General features: G+C 43.2%; 1 long non-coding RNA gene across 1 annotated transcript; it reads left to right on the forward strand.

Moving 5' to 3' along the window:
- Positions 1-4,451: 4,451 nt before the first annotated feature.
- Positions 4,452-4,960, forward strand: LOC132887501 (uncharacterized). Its single transcript, XR_009654833.1, has 4 exons — positions 4,452-4,512; positions 4,625-4,654; positions 4,765-4,809; positions 4,891-4,960. It is a non-coding gene; the product is annotated as an uncharacterized LOC132887501 (long non-coding RNA).
- Positions 4,961-5,915: the final 955 nt, after the last annotated feature.

Here is a 5,915-nt window from a genome sequence, read left to right on the forward strand (position 1 = left end):
TTATTCAGTCACTATTAATAAAGGGAATTTCGAATACAATTTCAAGCAGTTTAAGAAGTTATGATGAACTTCAGTCATATCACGCGTTGGAGAAATTTCCCTCAACTAGTATCCATTTGAAACAACAACAATGCAGATGCATTATTCAATCGAAAAACGAGTCGAAGTAGTTGTCTTGTTGGAGTGAAAACTTAGCGTTGGTGTGAAAACTTAGCGTTTAAATCGAGCATGTAGGCCTAGGTCGCATGTCGTTTTGAGCTGACCTGTTCTTTTGTGTAGCCATGGGTCGCGCCTCGCGGCCATGAACTTTAAAGATTATCCAGCTACCAACGCTTCTGTAGTGACCACTTTGTTTGAGGTACCACGAACGAAATTGCTTATATTCCCTCAACTAATACAATAAACATGCAGATGCATTGTTTAGTCGAAAACTAGTCAAAGTAGTGGTCTTGATGGAGTGAAAACAAAGCATTTCAATCGAGTATATAGGCCGTGGTTATAACCGGTAGCTCTATACCCGGCTTGAGGGGGCTGGGCTTTGTAACGCTGTAGGCCTATACTGCCCTACAAAGCCAAAAGACCTTAACTCATCAGACTCATTACAGGCTTCTGCCTTGGTTTTCCCTTTGCTTTTGGAAGTTACGGTAAAAACAACGTCTTATTGTTACCAGAAAAAAACAGAAATGACTCGAAATAATTCATCACATGATACAACTGATGTCCTCTGTTCCAAAAATGGCAATAACTCATGTTGACCTTAAGTGATATTAAGGTCTTTTGGCTTTGTAGGGCAGTATGGGTCGCAGCCATTAGAACATGACTCCAGACATTGTTAAAACATTGTTGGTATTAAAACAGAACTTTCTATAAAACAATTGTTTGAACTGTGTGTGTGTGTGTGTGTGTGTAAGGTTATTTCAAATGTAATGATGTAAATGTTGTTGTCTTTGTTCCCCCCATGCTTACCTCAATGGAACCTGAAGACCACTACCCCGTCATTCCCTCAAAAGGTACTGCAGACATTTATTTCTTTAGGGGAGAGAACATGGCTTCTTATTGGTCAAAAAGAAGACGTGTTGTGACAGCTACTGAAATGTCAGAAAGGCAGATTCTGTCCGATTTTGAGTCAGCTCTGGGTAATCCTGCTGCTCAAGTCTCTCCTTCAATTGCATCACCCAGGCCTGCATCATCAATGGGTTTAGATGAGGATGGTGGGGATTCTGTTGAGTTGGGAGGGTGCAGTGATGCAGAGTCTGACAGCAGTAGCATGTCTTCAGAGGGTGACAGTGACAGTCATATTGATGGTGACTCTTTTGAAGAGTCAGGGCTTCACCAAAAATTAAAACACTGGGCTGCATCATTCTCTGTGCCTTTGATTGCCATTACTGCTCTGTTAACCATTTTGAGAACAAGCCACCCTGAACTGCCCAAGGATGCTAGGACCTTATTGGGCACTAAGCCTGCAGTACCATTACAGACCGTAGGTAATGGGGAATACTTCCATTTTGGCTTGGCAAAGGGAATTTTGTCCAAATTAAGCACAATCCATTTACCAGATGTTATTCAAACAATAAGAGTTCAATTTAACATCGATGGTCTCCCTATTTTCAAAAGCACCAGGCTTCAGTTTTGGCCTATTTTGGCACTGATTGATTGCGATTACACCAGAACACCATTTTTAGTTGGCATCTTTTGTGGCCCTGGAAAACCCTCCAATGTGTTTGATTATCTGACGCAGTTTGTTAAAGACCTCTCTGATCTGCTTTGCAATGGGGTAACATTTGGAGGTAGAAAGCTGAGGGTGGCCATTTCATCCTTCATTTGTGATGCTCCTGCTCGAGCATTTGTAAAACAAATTAAATGCCATAATGGGTACTCCGGATGCGATAAATGCCATCAGACTGGTATTTGGCAGAAAAAAATGACGTATCCTGAGACTGATGTTAGGCTAAGGTCAGACGAGGAGTTTGAAAATATGGTAGATGAGGACCACCACATCAACAGAAGTCCTCTGACGGGTCTGGTGAAAATGGTGTCTGCCTTCCCAATAGATTATATGCATTTATGTTGCCTTGGCGTTATGAAAAATTTGATACATTTTTGGATGAGGGGGAAAAACTCTACAAGGCAGCCTACAAGAGCCATTAAAGCCATCTCCGAAAAGTTAATACAGCTTCATCCCTATACTCCAGCTGAATTTGCACGGAAACCCCGTGAACTCACCGAAACTGATAGGTGGAAAGCGGCAGAGCTGCGCCAATTTATGATTTACAGTGGGCCATTAGTTCTGAGGGACATTCTTCCACAAGATCTCTATGAAAACTTCATGTTGTTTTCTGTGGCCATGTTTTTGCTACTCACACCAAACATTTCTGAAAGTATGGTTTGTTTTTCCGAAAAATTGTTAATGGCTTTTGTAAAGCATTTTGGAGAGGGGGGTGGCACGGTGGTGTAGTGGTTAGCGCTGTCGCCTCACAGCAAGAAGGTCCGGGTTTGAGCCCCGTGGCCGGCGAGGGCCTTTCTGTGCGGAGTTTGCATGTTCTCCCCGTGTCCACGTGGGTTTCCTCCGGGTGCTCCGGTTTCCCCCACAGTCCAAAGACATGCAGGTTAGGTTAACTGGTGACTCTAAATTGAGCGTAGGTGTGAATGTGAGTGTGAATGGTTGTCTGTGTCTATGTGTCAGCCCTGTGATGACCTGGCGACTTGTCCAGGGTGTACCCCGCCTTTCTCCCGTAGTCAGCTGGGATAGGCTCCAGCTTGCCTGCGACCCTGTAGAACAGGATAAAGCGGCTAGAGATAATGAGATGAGATGAGATTTTGGAGAGGTGTATGGTAAAGATGAGATTGTGTTTAGCGTACATCAAACAATACATCTGACACATGAGTACCGCCAGTATGGTTCCCTAGACAACATCTCATCCTTTCCTTACGAGAATTATTTGGGTAAACTAAAAAAAATGCTACGCAAGCCATCTCAACCTTTACAACAGGTTGTCAAACGCCTTTCAGAGGAGCCAGTTTGTTTATTTCCACCACCACCTACACAACCACAGTTGTTACACCCACACCAGGAGGGCCCATTACCCCAACACTTAAGTTCTGGCCAGCAATTTAAAAAAGTGCATTTCAATGATTTCTGTTTTTCTTCAAAGTAGGGCGATGATTGCCTAGTGATTAAAAATGAAATCGTAATGGTGAAAAACATAATTAAACATGGTGACTCTGTCTTTGTGGTTTACATGAAATTCAAGAGGAGGGAGTCATATTTCCACTATCCTTGCCCCTCCACAAGCATTGGCTGCTACAGAGTATTTGGCATGGACAGCTGCCTTAACGTTGACCGGCTTGAGGTTGTCCAGGGCAAATGTGTGTTGTTCCCAGATGGAGAGACCTTTGTGGCAATCCCTCTTCGTCACCATTCGTAAACCTATATGGGAAGAAAAAAAAAAACACACAAAAAAAACCACACACACACAAAGAAACACATCTTTACTTATGCATTAGAAGGAATCTGGACAGTTGGGGTACTCCAGCTGGATGGCAGGCACTAACTATCCTTTCCATGGAGTACTTTTTTTATTTTTTTTATTATAGATGGCACAGATTTGGAAAGTTGTGGAATTCCAAGACCGGAGTGCAGCAGTTGTGTCGTCCAGCTGGGTGGTAGATGTTGACGGAGAAGTGGGATGCTACTGGCCACCCTTTGGCGGAAACAAAGCTGTGAAGGCCGCCATGAACTGCAACCCCCCCGGGACAAGGATGGCGATTCCATCAAAAAATAAGGGTGCTGGCAACCTGTGGTGAGCTGCATAGCTACTTCATTAAACCAATGACAATACTTCAATACTGCATTAAGCCAATTTCATTAAGACTGCCTTCCCTTTCAGGCACCTTTGCCAAAGCAAGACGTTACCTGACCCGATCGCTTGAGGAAGGCTGCCTTACAGCAGACCTGCAATCGGATGATGGTGAGATGGGGCCAAGGAAAAGACGGTAAAAGTGTTTTCTTTTTTAAATCACAACTTGCAGTTATAAGTTCAATTACGGTTTCGTTTGTGTTTTGAGCTGTGTCAGTAAGGTCCTGGGTTTATTTTAAAGACCAAACAAAAGGTATTTGGAGGAGGACAACGAGGAGGAGGCAGGACCAAGCCGTAGGGGGAGGAGGCCACCATCTATTGACGCCACTCAGCTGGACAGCGAGTGGCAATTCCCCTCCCTTAATGAAGGTGACTATCTGTACCACTTGTTGTTGTTGTTCTACTAAAGACCTAGAAGTTGTCTGAAATAATAATGCTTTCATTTCCGTCTTCAGACACCCAGCCAGGCCTGTTTCTTCAGAGACAGCCATTAACTCATGGTAACTATGAATTTCCTTTATTTATGCCAGAAATTAAAATACCAATGAGTAAGTGAAGATATGTTTTGATCAACTGACTGCTTACTATTTTTCAGATTCACCGTCGTCAGAAACCCCGCCAGGCCCTTTCCTTCACAGCCAGCCACTAACCCATGGTAACTATGCATTGCCTTGATTTATGCCATAAACGACTAAAAAAACAAAACAAAACAACAAACAAATATCTATGTAGATGTGTTTTGATCAACTGACTATACAATTTTTCAGATTCACCCCAGCCACGTCACCGCTTCCATGGTAAGTCAAAGAGGAAATCAATCAATCAACATGAAAATTGTGAATTTAGAACAGAAATTAAATTAAGGCGCACCTTGAAGTGAACTAAATTGTACTCTCTGATATTTCAGCCACACCTCTGCCATCGCAACAGGGGAACAATCAGTTGCTGCGTGGTGAGTCATCAACTGTAATCACTGTTCAAAAATGACCAGCAATATGAAATAAAAGTCCTAATGTTTGGTGTTACTTAACAGACATGGGCATCAGCACAGTCATCGCTCTCCTTGGCCAGCTGAGGGAGGAAAACTGACTGCTTACTATTTTTCAGATTCACCGTCTTCAGAAACCCTGCCAGGCCCTTTCCTTCACAGCCAGCCACTAACCCATGGTAACTATGCATTGCCTTTATTTATGCCAAAAATGACAAAAAAACAACAAAACGACAAACAAATATCTATGTAGATGCATTTTGATCAACTGACTATACAATTTTTCAGATTGACCCCAGCCACGTCACCGCTTCCATGGTAAGTCAAAGAGGAAATCAATCAATCAACATGAAAATTGTGAATTTAGAACAGAAATTAAATTAAGGCGCACCTTGAAGTGAACTAAATTGTACTCTCTGATATTTCAGCCACACCTCTGCCATCGCAACAGGGGAACAATCAGTTGCTGCGTGGTGAGTCATCAACTGTAATCACTGTTCAAAAATGACCAGCAATATGAAATAAAAGTCCTAATGTTTGGTGTTACTTAACAGACATGGGCATCAGCACAGTCATCGCTCTCCTTAGCCAGCTGAGGGAGGAAAACAGGGAGCTGAAGGGGGAAGTAGGAAGGCTGGCGCAAGAGGTCAGGGCCCTAAGGAGAGAGATGGGGAGACAAGACACACCCCAGACATTGCCCCTAATCAAGCTCCCACTCTCCACCATGGAGGAGTTTTTGGCAGCAGAGGCCCTGGTGAAGGAAGATGCCAAACAAAAGCAGCTAATGGTACTTATTGAGTCTTACCTTTCCTTTCCAGTCATCTGCAACACCTGCAAAAAGAAACACAAATACTTAATATCATTGTGAATCAATGAAACAATGATAAACACTGAATACTTTCTCATTATTGTCTTCATGCTACATTTTATTCTATCAGGTGTCTACCTTAGCCCTTTGTGGAGAAACCGACGTAGGGGTCACAGTGAGGCGGATGCTGCGTAGCCTCCTGGTCAACAGCTTGGCCAGCCAATTTAACTGGGCTGGAAAGGGGGAAAAAACTGCGTTTAAG

This window comes from Neoarius graeffei, chromosome 6 (assembly GCF_027579695.1).
Source record: "Neoarius graeffei isolate fNeoGra1 chromosome 6, fNeoGra1.pri, whole genome shotgun sequence".
Lineage (NCBI taxonomy): Eukaryota > Metazoa > Chordata > Actinopteri > Siluriformes > Ariidae > Neoarius > Neoarius graeffei.